The sequence below is a fragment of the Gadus chalcogrammus genome, chromosome 6, assembly GCF_026213295.1.
Source record: "Gadus chalcogrammus isolate NIFS_2021 chromosome 6, NIFS_Gcha_1.0, whole genome shotgun sequence".
Taxonomy (NCBI): domain Eukaryota; kingdom Metazoa; phylum Chordata; class Actinopteri; order Gadiformes; family Gadidae; genus Gadus; species Gadus chalcogrammus.
The window spans coordinates 15,294,091-15,312,536 of NC_079417.1; the positions used below are offsets into that span (position 1 = coordinate 15,294,091).

The 18,446-nt window shown below is 41.6% G+C and overlaps 1 protein-coding gene across 1 annotated transcript in view; it reads right to left on the reverse strand.

The window, feature by feature from the left end:
• grid2 (glutamate receptor, ionotropic, delta 2) overlaps positions 1-18,446 on the reverse strand; it is a 472,475-nt gene that overhangs the window by 260,379 nt on the left and 193,650 nt on the right. The gene's annotated exons all lie outside the window — the stretch shown is intronic.

Sequence of the window (18,446 nt, forward strand, 5' to 3'; positions counted from 1 at the left end):
TCTCTTCTCTCTCCTCTCTCTCTCTCTCTCTCTCTCTCTCTCTGACACCTCACAGGCATCCTTGGCATAGTGAGTTGTCGAGGTCCAGGAGACGTGGTGGTGGAGATATTGGGCATGTTCTCACTTCCTTCAAAGAGCTTATGAAGATGCTCGTGGCTTTTCAAACACTATAACTTTGTGTAGGTGTGTGTGTGGATAATGAGGTGTATGGTACAGAGTGGGAAGGTAAGATATTCATTTCCACAGCCTTAGAGAAAGATGGTGAAGGACTAGAGAGAGAGAGAGAGAGAGAGAGAGAGAGAGAGAGAGAGAGAGAGAGAGAGAGAGAGAGAGAAGAGAGAGAGGAGAGAGAGAGAGAGAGGAAGAGAGAGAGAGAGAGAGAGAGAGAGAGAGAGAGCGAGAGAGGAGAAAGAAGAGAGAGAGAGAAGATAGAGAAGAGAGAGAGAAGAGAGGGAGAGAGAGAGAGAGAGACATGGCAGGTAGTGAGACACTAAATAAAGAACCATGAGAACGAGTTAGAGGCTATACTAGAGAGACTACAGAGAGAGAGGGAGACAGCTGGAATGTAAGAGGTACAGTGTGCAGTGAGTTCATGTCTGTGCTACACATTTAATTTGATCTTCACAGATTAAATTAAACAAAATATGCTAAACCCTACAAAGGGCATGAAATCATCAAATGATTAGTTGAGAGGTCTCTTGAAACTCAGGTAGAAGTTATATGCTCCCTATGGGAACTGCACGGACAGGCGATTGCTTCCACCCACCCCAGAAGCCGCAGAAAAAAAAGGTATTGCTTTTATACATGTAGCCTAATTGGCATATTACTAAAAAGTGAGCCAGTTGAAAGAAATTGTGCTTTGATTGTAGAAAATACAACATCAGCCCATCTCGGATATAAATGTTTACCCACAGAAGCATAGCATTAGTCTTGCCTCTCAGATTGTGACACTTAGATTGGTAAGAATGGATGGGATAAATCATTGCTTAGATAACGACTATGTAAATATATGCATGCTATTGCCCCACATCTGTGCATTTGTATGCATGTCACAAGCATCCAAATCAACCAACAGCTGATGCCAATCTGCTTCTAGGCACATAAACACACATGCAGCAACAATGCATACAGTCGTACAATATAATCCATTCCTAATACATCATATTTGACATGGAAACATCAACGTGATTTGATATTTAACATTATAATTCCTGTTCCTATAATCCTATCATCCATATCTGATTGGTAAAAGCCATGTTTTACCAAGAGAGAGTTGTAGCGCCTGTACAACCGTCTCTTACTGTGTAAAAATTGAAGGCATGCAAGGTCATGCCGGTCGTATTACTACAGTTGCAGAGTAACAGGATTGAGGTTGTAATTGTGTTTAACCATGGCCTCTCGTCAACGTGGCGTGTACGTCTACCTCTGAGGTTCAGTCTGTGTCTGTATGTTAAGAGAAAAAAACCAAATGGGAAGATGGTGTTCCAAGAAACATTACATCCAATCCGATTTGGAAAGGGGATGTAGCCATAATGGTTGCTCGATATATAGTCCCAAAATGGCCAGTAACAGGTAACTCATGCAACTCAGGTTGCTAAGCAAAAGTATGCAAGAGTATGTACCACCTATAAAGGAAAAAAGCTGAGTCCATGTGGACATTTCTCCTACTTTTATAAAACTTTCTGCATTCAGCTCAAGCACATAACCCAACATAACGTTTTGTCTAAAAATATGATTTGGTATTCCTTTACTATTTGTATTTAATCTGTGTATTTATACCAAACCCTTCAAGAAAATATGTACATGAATTAATGTGTTTTTGGAAAATAACTTTCCTTAAGTCCCTGCACCTAAAACATCATTAAAAGAACGAGTGTGTTTATGCATGCTTTAATTTACAGATATATATGATTCCACACATTTTTCCGTGCAATTTTTTCCTTTATTATTGTCATAGTTTTAATAAGTGCGTATACGTTTATTTACCAAAAAAAGGCCTTTACTTTACATATAGACATTCTAAAGATGAATAGCTTCATTTGATTTTTTTTTATGCAGATAATTAAATGAATTCTGCTGCAAGTGCAGACGGACATGCACAAACACAGACGCACACACGTATACACACAAACACACACACACACACACATTTCTAATTTTTCCATCCAATTGACATCCTCCATCATTCGTCTCTCCCAACCTCTCTGCCATTTTATATACACTTAGGAGCCCTCTATAAACCCTCCTATCTTCCCTTCATGTTGCCAATCACATCGTCCCTTCCATTGTTCCTTTGGTATACGGCAGATGCAGCGCCGATCTAAGGAAATGTGCGCTTGACGGTTGAATACTACTCGGTCACTTAGTTCCTAAATCTAAAAACTTAGTCACAGGCGGGCATTTTGGGAGCACTTCAATGTGCCATTCCAGAGACTTGCTTGGCAAGAGCGACCACTTCCCATCGCTCAAGGTAATGCCCTGTGAGGCAATCCACATACAGTGAGCACTTTTTATAAATGGCGAGCTCAATATCAATCTGATGCAGTGCACTATCTCTCAAAGCAAATGGCAAGGCGGCTGACTGGCCGAGGGGCAGTGCCTTTGATGGCCTGTTTGACTCACTGACGGGCTGATACCTGGGCCCTGGATGGGCCATCATAGCAGCCTGATCTATGGGGCAGCTGTCTTCGCCAACGCTGGGCCTTTAACAAACACCATTAACTAGTTGACAGACTGGACGAGGCGCTCCGCCGGTTGAGTGACGGTCAGGGACGGCATCAGGTCGGACCCGCCCCCCTGTGGGGTGTTTGATGGGTGAAAGGATTGTAAGGAAAGTAAAAGAGGAGGGAGGCAAGGATAAAATAAACCTATAATGGTGTCTGCCTCACTTCAACACTGACATGATCCTCGTCAGCCTTTGATCAGTGGGGTGAGATGTGATGCATGTGTGTGTTTGAGTTTTCCTGTGCACGTGTGTTAGTGTGTGTGCATATATGTGTGTGTGTGTGTGCGCGTGCGTGCGTGCGTATGTGTGAGGGAGAATGAGTTTGCATCAGTGGGTGGGGGCGTGTGTGTGTGTGTGTGTGTGTGTGTGTGTGTGTGTGTGTGTGTGTGTGTGTGGTGTGTGTGTGTGTGTGTGTGTGTGTGTGTGTGTGTGTGTGTGTGTGTGTGTGTCTTTATCAGCAGTGGTCCTTTTTTTCTATTGCCAGTGCAACTTTCCTCATGAGCCAGATATTGCGCTCCTCCTCCTATCAAAAAGCTCTACCTACTAAATAGTAACAGGCTTCTGAAGAAATATACTCAAATTTAGTTTTTCTTATTTGGCCTGCCGTCATCTACAATAGGGCATTTCTTCGCATGCTCATCGCAGCGCTAGTGCTGCGATGCAATTAAAGTACCCCCATACGTTCAAAGCAGTTTGTCGTCATTGGAACTCATGTGGGTTGTGAGTGTGTTTCCAATTAGAGCCTGAACACTTGCAACGCCATAGTTTAGCGCTATAACGTCAAGCATTGCTCAAAACCTTGGCGTGCATCGCAGCGCCATTTCCACTCATTATGTTTAACCAAAAACAACGCTCCGTGGCTTGTCTCTTGTGCGGCCCACTTTAAATGGATGTTTTGCTGTTTCCAAGTCACCCTCAGACCGAGAGTGGATCCGAAAGCAACTGACTTCCTCCACACAGCACTTACGGGATGACTTTGTCGCTACAGCCCTATTATTAAATGTAACATGGTGGCGCGGTGTCACTATTACATTGTTTGGGGAGTACCCTATAATATATAAATATATATACATTTTGTGTTTCATCCCATGCTTTACTAAAAACGTACCGTACCGAAAAACGTGACCCCAAAATCGTGATATGAACCTTAGTGAACCCTTAGTGTGTACGTGTGTGTGGGTGTACATGTGAGGGAGAATGAGTTTGTATTGGTGTGTGTGCGCATGTGCGTGAGAGAGAGTGGATGTGTATGCGTGCGTGTGAGTATGAAGTTGTTGCTGCATGCGTGTGTATGTGTTGGTACATGTGTTGGTATATGTGGTGTGTTCGTGTGTATGAGAGAGCTTATGGGTGCATGCATCCGGAGGGGGGCAGAGTCTCAATCTGTCCGTTACATTTTCTTCTTTGTTAAGGGCTGTAGAGGTTCAGAGGGGTGCCAGGGAGCAGGATGTCAAAGAAGAGATTTAACACCTCCCCTGGCTATTTTCTAAAGCAGTCTTTGGCTATTCTGTGGCCATAGCTCAGGGGATAAACACTTAGATTAGAGTTAACAGTGAAAAACACCCTTCTTCTGCTCTTTAGAAGATAACTTATGTCACTGTTAGACACCCTTTCCAGTGAAATACACCTTGTGTGTCCATGTGATAACCCTCCTTCTAAGAAACCAATTGTACGGAGGGGAGTCCAGTGAAAATCTGCCTTTATTCAGTTTCCTTTATTTCTTCCACTTAGGCAAGACATCCTGCCTAGAGAGAATTTTCCCAATTGAAATTAAGCAAGTCTCTCTGCATTGTGTATTTGTATTCTCAAACTCCCGTCAAGAAAGAAGAAAAGGCCATTTAGACATCTAATAAATGAAACCCTACTAATAAATGTGATAAATGCTTGCAACAACCTTAAAATAGTTTATCTGAATTAATATCTTCCCAAGGGTGGGCAGATGTTCATGTGGAGCCAGGCAGCAGAACAGAAGAGCTACGATTCATCAGAACAGAAGTAAGTTCTTACATTTTGGTTGCTTCTTAAGACAATTATTGACTAACATAGGGAACGTATGGATTCTCATTCGTGATTTATTAGGGAGTTGTTCAGGTGTAATTTAAAATGTTTACAATAAAAGTATATACTTATTATAAGCTATACTATATGTATATTATATAATAGATATTTTAAAGATAGATCTGGATATAAGACAATACTTGTTTTTTATAATTATAGATTTTTTTTCATTTGTATCTGTATATTTGTAATCTATTTTCTATGCATAGTCACCATTAAACCACAAAGATCCCATTGATTTGGTTTTCTGTTGCACCTCTTACAGCTCTGGGTACAATATTTATCATCATTTTAGCTATGGTGTGATCGTTGTTCCACTTCTTCCACAAATATAAGGTGACACACACACAACATAAATGGATCAAGTCATTCTGTCGTTTCATAACTCGAGCAGTTTATGCTACGATTTCTGAGTTGTCTGTCTCTGCTAAGCCATGGCCCCTCTGCCAAAAAGTTTTTTTTTATAATGGATGTGCTTTACCTTCAACGGTACATATCATCTTGCAAGATTACAATAATTTACGACATGACCTTTTTTTTATTAAAAAAAGTGCTGAAGATGTTCTTGACATCATGAACCTGTACCTTGGCCTGTGACCTGTTTACGAGTACCAGATTATATTGGTTGCAATTCTTTATTGCGATTTAAAAGCAGCATCCTTGCAACATGCATCATTTTAGGAAGTGCACAATTTCACTTGAGATAAAAGACAAGTCTAAGTTAAGTGTATTGTATAAGTGTATTGTACAAGACACATACATTCTTTTATGTAAAATGTGATTGTGAAAGACATCAGATTGAATAGCCAAAGACCAAAATGTAAGGTGCCAACATTCATAAAGGCAACCTGTGGCTGAACTTTAAATCGGCTCAGCCAGCTTTGTCATTGTTCAATTGTTTGGTTATAAAGAGACTGTAGACTGCTTTATAACACACATTTATTTACCCTTAAAGCAATAGAGTGTGCAATTAGGTCATATAACGGTCTCAGCAGGACTGCAGCAGTTATTGTTGCATGGATTCATGGATGAATTGAGAGGTTTATCGACTGGCTTGAGTTCTAGGTGGTCAATATAATAGTTAATGATTCAACAGAGTCGGTAAACATTGTGCCAACTGCTGCAAGGAGCTTAGAATCGCTTGTGGAACGTTTCAACAATGTTAAATCACTGCCGACACGGTTCATTCGCAGATTTAACAACAGCATAATAAGAATATCATGAATTTCAATTAAATATGTATTTTCTATATGGAGAGTGAATAAGCTGAATCTAGATTTATTTTGTATCAAATCAAAACCTGCTGCTTAGCAGACTTAATAGATGTATTATTCGGCTCTAGGTGACACCAGAAAGATTATTCAACCTTAGTGTATTTTATCCTCTAATATTAAATTGTATCCAGTGCTCCTGAAACATCTCTGAAAATTTTGAGGGCACAAAAGCACTGCAAAGTATAAGGTGATAAGGTGACTAAGCCACCTCCGTTTTCAAAATAGAAAATCGACAAACCTATTTAAGCTGGGTTTTCTTTGTGGATAGGTGATAGAGTAGTAGGTAGCTAATGCACAAATTGTGCACACAAACAAAAAAACTTGTTCTTACCTTTTTTGAGAAGGGCCAGCAACCAACACGAAAAAGCATGTAAGAGAGAGACAGAAGAGGGAGGGGGATGAATAAATATATTTGATTGTCATTGTTTTGCAGTTCATGTTTGCAACTCTCTAACAGAGACAGATACTCTTCTTACTCTCAAAAACAACTTCTTGGTGACACATCCCCACAAACAGATTGTTTATCAGCAGCTGACTGTGAAACGTCACATAACATTAAGGAACAAAGTGGCACCGATAGAATCTGTCTGCCTCAGAATGATGGCAATGTGACTCAATATCCGTGCGAATGGACGTTGGCGGGTGTTTTTTTGGTTTTGTTGTCATGGAGGGCCATTTAATGATCACGACGAGCAAGCCAACCAATTATGGTCGCGGCAACACAAGAAAGGCGGAACAAAAGAAAACACACACAAAAAAGAGGACTTATGGCACACACAACGTTGTCATCTAATCAGCACGTAGATGCGGGACTTGAAAGCGGCTGCCTGAAACATTGTGAAGCGCGAGCAGGGAGATCAGACAGCACATCAGACATTGCCATTGATTTGTTCTACAGTCTTGAGAAATAAAATCTTAGGTAAGACTCTCGGAAAAATTATTGTTCATTTCCTGTTGTGTTCTGAGGCCCAACAGCGTAAGACGGACAGCTCTGCAGGATCCAGGGGAGAGATAACACCCCGCACTGACACCGGAGGAGAGGCTAATTGTTGATTACCAGCGCACCTTCAGCTGAGGCATTGATAGACAAGGCAAGCTGATTGCTTATTGGAACGATAAGTCGCTACACATTTGGGATTCCAATAGGATATGATTTAACTGAGCAATTTCCTGCATGTGTTATGCAAAACACACTAATAAGTTTGATGGAGTGTTAGTAGACAATCCTTGCACACAGCATCATTTTCCACATTTCAATCCTACTGTAGGCCTTTGTTAGACTGGGTACCCCCAGCCCGATTTGAATTTGCCCTGCAGCAGGGGCTGGGGAAGAAGCAATACTTTTCTTCCTGTTTCCGATCCACGTTTACTGGTGCCAATCACCGCGCTGGCTATTCCCCCTGGCGCGCTATTGGCTAGTTTAACACAATGACGACAGGGATGCGATGGCAAGCAGCTTTTTGTCAACGAAGATGCTGCTCCCCCGTACTCATCCTTCCATCTCCAGTACGCGGTCAAATCGGGTGTGAGAGAACAGTAACGCAGCGATTGCAAATTCGTTATTATTATTACACATTTCTAACTTCTCCCCCCGCTATTGGTGCTGCTTGTTCAACAAGCAATTTGCCCATACACCGAGCAAAATGCGATGTGTACTAGCATATGGTTAGGTTACCAGAATGCTGAAATGAAAAACAGGCACATTTGTTTTTTGGCAGTTCATATATCCACCAAATATTGGGTGTTATGTTTTCTAAATAATAAAAGGTTATGTAATTACTTGTTCCATATCAACATTGTGAATGTAGAACTATTAAAGATTGGGCCCAATGGTAAACTGAGGTTTTAAGCTTTGCTAAACCAGCGAAAAAACATTAGGCTAATCAATTAGTGATTTTTCTTTAAATAACAAATGTCATGGCCTCTACTTTAAGTGAACTCAGAACTCTGATAGAATGGAGGATGATAGATAACCAGCCAACAGCAAGAACAGAACTCGCTTTAGGGGGTTTGGCGAGAACGGGAGAGAATACAATCCTGCAACATTGGCTTAATACGCCTAAAGCTTTTGTACCACTACTTTCCTTTTTGTTGCATAAATAAGATAGCCTAATCCTTATTGATTTCAGAGGGGAACTCTTTTAACTTTTTAGTTTTTGGACTTTTGTGACTTCCTAAGGGACATCAAGGTTTCATCTTGCTGATAACAATGGCATTACTCCTATCTTCTGAGAGGGAGTGGGAAAGCCTCTGGATGTTATAACAATGTCCAGCTCCAAGCATTTTGTGATCACATGCATGTCGCCGCTCGTGCATGTCATTGTGTTTGTGGGTGGGTTTTATGTGTTCTATTTGTGTGTGTGCAGAGAAAACGGATTTGAAACCATTGTGCACGACGTGCGACAACAGCTATCATGAACACAAAATATGCAATTCAAAGAAATCCAGTGTAAATTCCCTCCCATTACCGTGGCTGTACATGGCTGGTTGGTTTATACTGGAAGCATGAATATATATGTATGTATGTATGTATGTATGTATGTATGTGTATATATATATATATATATATATATATAAAAGCTTGACTTGAAATTCACCTGAAGGGGGAGATATTGATGTGTTAAAACAGCCATTATTATCCAAGGTAGTGAAACAGGATCATAACAATGATGCTGATGCAGCAACTACAAATGAGAATCCAAGATTGTGGAAAGGGAAAAAAACAAACACACACACAGACACACACGAGCGCACCCACACACACACACACGACGCATGCGCACGCACACTGCTGATGGTCATTGAAAATTATCCCCAATTCATTTTTCCAAGCGTCCATCCACCACTGCCAGACGCTCTATGCAGCAGCGTTGACACTGAATATCAAGATAAAAGCGCATTTAATAGCGCTAGCACCGTAAGCATTATAATCTACCGCTTAAGCAAGCAGACGGCTAAAAGAGCATTAGTCTTACCATATCGAACGCGTTCTTATAGCATGACAGCGGGCCTTAGATCGGGCTACTTTCATACTGGCACAGGGCCATCGCTTGCTGGGACTGATATGATCATATGCCAAGTCTAAAATAAACTGTGAATACTATGGAGGTATACTATAACTGACATAATAAACCATGGGCTTTTATACTTGGCTTGAAATGTGTAAGCTTTTGGGGAGGGAGGGAGGGAGGAGGGGGAGAGTTGGAGCTGGAGTCGTGGGTTAAATAGTGTTTTTAAGGGAAGTAAAGAAGGTAATATTTCAAACTCAAGTATTTCCAGCAAGGCGTACATATTCTTGTTTTGTTATTTAGGGGGAACCATTTGTTTTCCTCGGTCCCTCTGGGGAGGGATGTGGTTCGGGACACAATCTCGGAGTGAAACAAATTCCGAGCTGAACATCTTACACTGTAGGAGCTGTGGCCATTTTACTGGTGCTGGTGGGTTGGCCTGGTGACTCAGCCCGCTCGTGTGGTAACCATGTAGGTGGTACATCTTCCAGCGACCCGGGTCCATTACCCACTGGGGATCTATTCTACTTATAATTCCCATTTTTTACTACCCACTCTCCTGTTCATAACGGACCAAAAAAGACCATAAAATATGTACAAATTTAAGGAGAATGAAGGAGTGAATAAAAACACCCAGGCCCACATCTGATGAAACAGCACGAAACATAGATTATTTAACATTTTACACTGGCATCAACCTATCCGGCATGTAATGTGCAACAGACTTATAGGGAAAGATTTAGAAGCAACTTTTATCATCATCCCACATCCATTTACCCTTCTTATCGGAATCCCGGCCCATCACGAACCAGCACAAACATCTCAATTTCGCAAAGGGAAATACTTTCTGTCAATTGCATTTTGGCTTTCCAAAAACCCTGTATAATATTGCATACAATGTGGGATTTCTATGGATTATTTATGGTTCAATAGGAATTAAAAGTTATATACACAAGACCTTGTACACTACATACAAACTAATTACAAACTTTTCCACGTAAAGGTGAAATTTACAAGGTAAAGTTTGTGTCCAGAACAAGATGTTTCTCTCTGGAAACTAATGGGCGAAGCTTAACTTGTCAGTGCTAAGTGGTCTTCTCAAGGGTGCAACTCCTTGTCCTTTAGCACACCGCTAAGTCTGCTTGCATAAATAATCCATGGGGGTGTTTATTTACAGCGTCAAGATCAATGCTACCCTCCCATCAATAACAGCCTGGGAACCTGTACACTTGAAGCCTATAGATCGGCCCACATCAATCTCCCTCATCCTCCCTTCGGTCTCCTCTCCCGTCCCACCGTTTTGAATCTATTCCTCTCTCGCTGTGAAACTGATAACCTTCATCTTCCATTTTGGAAACCTTATGGAAGACAGATTCATGCACAAGCATTCATCTGAAAATACAAGCCCCTTCTGGCTCTCTCTCTCCTTTTATTTTTGTTAGATGTCCTTTATTTAGGTGAGTGCTGCATGCACTCAACTATTGTTCTTCGTAAGTTTTATTCTAAATTTCTTTCCTCTTTATTATTCTCTATAAACTTTGGGACCTATCTCTTTCCTCAATTTTTCACCTAGAGACTCCATTCAAATTTTAAAATGTTCAGAATAGCTTGGAATCGCCCACTTCTTTTCAGATTTTTTTAATATTTTATACTTTGTAAGGTATTCTACTTTTAAAACACTTTCTTGTTTTTAACATGGGCGTCAATGGGAGGCCTCTGGTACTTCAACTGTTTAAGACGTAACTAAATAAATGTTCAACCGTTTATCTTCGTTCAAACCATTTAACTTCGATATCATTTAAACTTTATTCAGAATCAAAGTTTTAGTTTCATACCGGCTTTGTTTTCAGTTGGTCTCATTGATTTACGTTGACGCTGGAGCGTTAGGACTAGGGATGTAACGGCATGAAAATTTTACCTCAGGGTTTTTGAGACCAAAATTATCGGTATTATCGCGGTATTTTCAAATACCCGAAATATGCCCATACTTCGGTATATATTCCCTATCGAACAGAAATCCCTTTACATATAACCTACGTGATACTTACAGCCAATTTATTCTACTTTGTTTAATAATGTTTGATTCTGATTGGCTGGGAGGAGGGCATTAAGTCAGCGGGCAGGTTGCCCGCTGACTTGTCGGTTGTACTTGCTGCTGTGCTGACTGAGCACACCGTCATCAAATAGTAGATCAATATGCCGCTTGTATTTTGGAATACTCGATTCTGATTGGCTGCAGGGTGACCATTAATCCCTGATATATGGGCACCTGCTAAGTAGTTCCAGTCAAATTGTCTGTTCAGCCTTCAAAACAAGAGCTGGTAAATTTGAAAAAATGCATTAAACTGTAATCAGAAAAGGCGGTTATATGCTATAGACCGTATAGTACCTGTGGTATAATGGCTTGGACGAATTTCAAATTATAAATATGTACAATTTATGTTGAAAGTATAAACCATCACGATTCCCATTGAAAAGAATGGCGCTGTGATTAGACTTCAAAAAAAGAGCTGGTCAATTGGGAAAAATTAATTAAACTGTAATCAGACAACGCAGTTATATGCTATAGACCCTAGAGTATGTGTGGTATAAAGGCTGGGACGAATTGCGAATTATAAATTTGTACAATCCATAACGTTAGCTCTCTGGCTCATAGCTAGGCGGACTACAATACCTCCCATTGCCAAGTCGTATCTAAGGTTTGTCCTATTTACTGGAGGAGTGAACAACATTACCGTTGCATAAGAACCTTACGGGAGGGTAATGATTGTTTCAGGTATTAGTCAAACCCTCAGGCGTTACCAGGGAAACTAAATTCTGGCTTGTGAAAAACTTTATATTTGTTTTGTAAAACACACACAAAAATATATATATGTTAAGCTTGCTGGTGGTTCTACCATGAGGACTCAAATCACGCGCGGCTGGCCGCCAATCACCAGCTACCAATCACCTGCCTACACCTGCTCTATAAAGAGTAGTCTCACATATGTCTTTGCTGCTCAGGTCTTCGTTCAACGCACCTCCATCCACCCCACCACCACCAGGTCGGCCTCAGTCTACTTGTCCAGGGGAAGGCTCCGCCCCTGCTAGTCCTGGCAGGATACGCCGAGTCCGCACGTCAACCTGGATCAGTGACGGGGCTCATGCCAAAGATTTACCATGCAAAATATTTCCATGTCGTTATTTAATAAATCCTGTTCATACTTATCAGTGATCGAGTCTTTATGGGAGAAATATATATAAAGGTCTTATTATTATTATTATTATTATTAATTTATTTTCTTTGGCAAGTGACCATGGTATAAGATGGATAATGCCCTTCGAGGTGTCCAAAACATGTTTGATCGATCGTAATTAATGGGGGCTACTTTTTGAGGGAGATGAACTCAAACAGAGTATACATTTAATAAGCATGCAATATGAATGCATGATTATTAAAGTATTTGAATTATTTTATTATGTTGGCAAGCAAGAAGTATAATAAACGTGACATTCACCTCAAGGCAGGGCAATAAACAGTTTGATATGCCCGGCTCGTGGAAGGTTACCGCTCTCGACTTCATCTCTGGCGGCAAGCCGTCCACGAGCCGGGCATATCAAACTGTTTATTGCCCTGCCTCTCTGTGATCATCCCATACATATTTTACAGAAGGATACAACTAGAATGTTTCCATTTGTTGTAGATCAATGATCATGGACAAAAAAAATGAGACCATGAGCATAACAATTACCATCATGTAAAAATACTTTTGGTTGATTTCAGGAATGTAAGTACTGTGAAGCGCAAACTCCAGTTGGAGAAATAAATGTTTGAATATAGAGGTGGCAGAGAGACTTTGAACAGCCATGATGAAGTTCAACATGATGAAGTGGGCAAAAAGCAATATTCGTCAGTTTAGTTCACCCTCCTCAAGAACTCAAGTTGCTTATTTTTCGCACAACAATAACAACCAATGGAGAGGGCTTACATTGAGAGCAGGATTGAGAAGATTTGAATTATCTCTTATGAGTAATTCTTATTGCATCAAGCATACATAACAGTACAAACACATGACACACAAGTCTTAATAGTCAAGTCAATATAAATGCTGCAGTACAAGAAGATCTCTAGAGCTTAAATACTGCATTTTGTTGTCGCTGTTTTTGTTCAATTTCCTCCTGGATATGAATGGCTCCAAAAAACATCTACCAGCACTTCTAAGGGAAACCTTCTGAAATGTCAACTTCAAATCAAAAGGCCCAGAACCCAGAAGTATTTGATTCTCTTCATACCCCTCTCAATAGTGAGGGAAAAACATGGTCTGTTTGATGCCTGTTTGAAACCATGGATCACACCCGTATTGATCAGTGTTGAGTCTTTGGATAATCCCAATCAGGAGCCCATTGATCAGCAAAGCATTTACAGCCAGTAATTGTAATCAATTGATCTCATTCCTGAGGGGCAGAATGTTGGAGGCTGTGCCGGATGTTGACTATATGTTGTGACCCTCTCAAGGAGGGGTTTCATGTTTTTTTATGGCAATAATGCCACATTTTCCACGATACGATAATGGTAAACATTGACGTAACTGTAATTACTGACAATAACATCAACTAAGTGTCAGTTACAAAGTCATTCCTACGATCGCAGCTCTGAGAAGCAATTATGTTGCAATCCTAATTACACCTCCGGATGATATAAATAGGAGCGAGAGGGAAGAGACCTCATGCACACACACGCAGGCACACGCCCAACAAACACACACAACATAATGCATGGCTTCAAGGAAATGCATACTTACCTCTGATCATAACAATCTAATTATAGTTTTGGCCTTGGTTCGGGGTGTAATCTTGGTGTGTTTCAAGTTTATTTGGACTGCTGTACTCCAGAGTTTCTTTCTCATTCATGTTCTTGTATGCAGAGATGTTTAAAGCGATGGTGGGAATACCAATGGAGGTCCGTTAACGAACCGAGGTACGAGAACATCGTACGAAAAATCGGAGGGATCAGCGAGTCAACGCAACACAGTTAAACAGAGAGAAAATAAAGGAGAGTGAGAGAGAGTGCTTGAGACATAGGGTCTGGTAAGAAGATAAGTTGTCAGGGAAAATGACCCCTATTAGTCCCTCTTATCGTAGGTCTTTTCTGCTCTCGCTTCATCAGAGCACAGGCAGCCTTTAGCGGCTGTGGTCTAAACAGCATGTCCACACAGCTGATGTAGGGCCATCACTGCTCCTATACCTTTCCGCTATGCCGGTCATCGCATAGAGGTCAAGGTCCACACTGATCATTGCTAACATAATCATCCAAGTGTTTCAACCGGGCGCTTCATACTGATGAATAAATGAGGCAGAGCGGGAAAAGTGCCGTCCCAAGCAAACCGACGCCATAGTCTACGGCGGATTGGAATGGTTTCTGTTAATAGGCCCCAGCATATGGCCGACGCAGCCTTTATTATTGCTTTTTAAACTATTGAGAGAATCATCGGCCACCAGGAGGGACATGGACGCTCCTTGAGGACATTTGCGGACTCAAGGGAGAGTTGATATACCTACACTGTCGCCAGGGGGGATTTGCTTTGCCAGTTTTATTAGAAGCCAACTTTGCAATGGCGCCCTTGCAAAGGTGCCATGGTATCAGTAAAACTCATATATAAAGGGCGGGGTGCAAGAGAAGAGAGAAGAGAAGGGGAAGAGACAATAAGGGGAAAACAATCTGAGAAAGGACACCAGGGAAATGTTTAGAGAAGCATGGGGGATGCGATCAAGCAAAGAGGACATCAATGGACGATTGGGCAATGGTCAAATTAAAAGGGAGAAGGTGAGGAAGGGATCAAATCAATGAAAGAGAAACGAGGCGTAAAAGGAGGAGAGGCCTGGCGTTGGTATGTCGTATTATTGTTTTGCTGTCAGGAGTAAATATTTTACAAAATGAAATATGAGAGAAGAGAGGAGAGAGAGAGAGAGAGAGAGAGAGGAGAGAGAGAGAGAGAGAGAGAGAGAGAGAGAAGAGAGAGAGAGAGAGAGAGAGAGAGAGAGAGAGAGAGAGAGAGAGAGAGAGAGAGAGAGAGAGAGAATAGGCACCGTGAGTGTAGGTGAATAAGTAAAGCAAAGGAACATTACAGATGGGGTATGGAAGGATAAAGGGAGGGGTGGCGTGCCCCTCCCAGCACACACCCCACACACACGCCCCACACACATGCCCCACACACACACACACACTTCCTTCAACACACTGTATGTTATGTTTTTTAATCGCTTTGCTTTCCATTACACATTGCAGCTTGATAGAATCAATCACCACGACAACCTCCCTCATGCTATCAACTTAACAACCACCCTCACGGGTCACCGCGACAACCACCCACACAGTATCACCGTGACAACCCCCTTCACGGTAGCACCGCGACAACCCCCTTTCACGGTGGCAGTGCAGTCCACGACCCCCCCTTCAAGGTAATAAGGGGAGGTGGAGGAGAGAGAGAATGGGCTGGACCTGATGAATACGGAATGATGGAAGACGGTCCAGGTGAAGGAGGAGAGGAATACAAAGAGAGAAAGACAAAGAGATATTAACTGAGAGGGGGGAGAGAGAGAGAGAGAGAGAGAGAGAGAGAGAGAGAGAGAGAGAGAGAGAGAGAGAGAGAGACAGAGAGAAGAGAGAGAGAGAGAGACCAGAGAGACCAGAGAGACCAGAGAGACCAGAGAGAGAGAGACCAGAGACCAGAGAGAGAGAGACCAGAGAGAGAGAGACCAGAGAGAGAGAGACCAGAGAGAGAGAGAGAGAGAGAGAGGGAGAGGGAGAGGGGGGGGGGGGTCTGCCCACTCTCAGACGGTGAAATAATGGCATATTTCCAGATGATGGTTCAGAAAACCACCTTTCTTGTGTTTCCAGACAGACATATTGAGGCACATTCAGCTATAGGAGACCCCAGACGTTCTGATTGATGATCTGAAGTTAATATATATCCAGAGGAGTCAATGCTATTATACTCAGCATTGTGGTGAAACAGGTTGTCTGCATTTTACTGCAGAACAAGGATTGTGTAAGGGACCTCAACAAGACAAATAGTTACCATACATTCAGACATTAGAGTAGCCTAGAGTAGCCTTGGTGTGTGCGTTGGGCCTGGTGTGTGCGTTCTTCATTTTGACAAGTAGAACATGATTTTGCTGAAGTCCTTGAGATGACAATGCAAAACAAGGCATGAATATAAAATATTGCTTCTACCTTTCCACAGAAAAATATTTTTCTTTCCTTTGCTGCCATCAGAAACGGCATGTTCCAAAGTTATAATCATACAAGTAATTTTCACGATTGCAAACATAAAACGTTAAAAAGAGAAAGAAAATATATTTCAAAATCCATTTCAGGACACAAAACGTTCTTCTCCAACCTTAAACCAAGAAGGTTGGAGAAGAACGTTTTGTGTCCTGAAAATCATAATTATTACGATTTGTTTTCATTTCTTTTTGGGGTTGAAACAATTCTGTTTCTGACGTCCCGAAATCCAAAGACCAGTGAGTCAACCACCCGGCGGGGAGACACCGGGTTATATATGCAGCGGCCCCGATCTGAATCTCACCAATGCAATGCCACTCACACGGATTGGTTTATATTCATCGCAGGTCCCCCAGTCCGCTGCAGGGTGCTAAGTGATTGAAATATCACACAGTCAACTCTAATCGCATTCCTCTGCTCATGTAATATTCCCTCCAGGCAACCCCAGTGAGCCTTTGCCTTTTCATGTCCTGCATTTGCTGACTGGAAGGCAAACACTCAAGAAGTAAATATTTACACCCAACCAACATTTATGAAAAGAAAGAAACTGACACGTGACGAGTGACCGTTGATTCGATTAACGGACATCAATTCTTTGTCTCGATAAGTCCACCGATCTAAAAGACGATTCGTTCCACCCGTTTGGTGCCTGTTGCATCTAATACATCATTATTCATGATGGTGTGATTTCATTTATTTAATTAAGTATTGCGTGATTTATTTATTCTTCCTTAAAATATGTCCTACTGGTTGGTCGGCGGATTGTTTCCCATGCCTGAGAAACACTAATGAAATTACTCCTCTCAAATCCGTTCCCATTATCATTAAACAAGATACAGATAGCGGCTGTGCTCACAAAGATGCATATGGTATCCGTGTACAACCTCTGCAGAAACAACATGATGCAACATGTGACAAACCCATTCTTTAATGGTGAATGACACCACATTCATTGCAGTATTTTTCATTGGAGCAGCCAAGCAAACAATGATTTACTTCCTAGCCCTGGATAGTCCGGAGGGAGAGGAGTTTTCTAAGCCTGGACGTGGCTCTGTATTTCCCTGCTCCATTTGCCAAGGCCTCGTCTCCGTCGAGATAATCCTGGTGACGTGTTGCGATGCTAATGCTTGACTCACCGCTGTCCATTCCGGTCAGAAACAGACGACTGTGTTTCTCCTGTGTATTAACTAAAAAGCACCAACAGAAACGCATTACCCGAGACACCTGTGGAGCGATTCAATATTCAGGCACTGCAGTGGGGGTGGCCATGTTGCTTTATGTTATCCTGGGCCATGGCCCCTACCGAGTCATTTCAAATTGGGCAGTTTTGGGGATTGATGTTTGGATCCCTGTTGTCCAATGCATCCATTTTAAAAGGTCTCTGTTTATTTGCGAATGTGTGGCCATTAACCAGTTGATTGTGCATGTCGAGTGGCATGCGCATGTTCAGCTAATGAGCTAGTTTGCACATGGCGGTAGCTTGTGTAATTGGCTGTAAGGTGACCCGTCTCTGTGGAATTTGTATCTTTGTAACGTATATTGTACTGCTGTAAACCCATCTTACAATTCAAAGAAAGAAGCTGAAAAATATAGGTTGATACCTGATTTGTGGTTCCCTGCACTAGTAGCTACTATAATTAGAATTTCCTTGGGCATTTGGAATGGTCAAGTATTCAGACAAAGAGACAGAGACACACGTAGTCAGATATGCAAACAATGTGGTAGTACATTCTAAAAACCAATGATACAACAATCAGATCAGTCCTAAACATCACAATACATCAAATATGTTTGAAGCTTTGGCAATAAAAAAGACCACAATCTCAACTTGGCATAGCAACTGAACACCATATTAATCTCATATCAACTCTCGCTCCAACAACGACGGAGGAGAAGTGAGAGTATAACAGATTGTGTATTGGCATATGGTCATGCACATATGGGAATTGTGTTATATTTTCCACATACGAATTTGATTAATAACAGAGAAAATGTTAGCGTGTGTATTTGTACATGAGAGAGTATGTTTGTGTGTGCACCTTAGTGTGTGTGTGTGTGTGTGTGTGTGTGTGTGTGGTGTGTGTGTGTGTGTGTGTGTGTGTGTGTGTGTGTGTGTG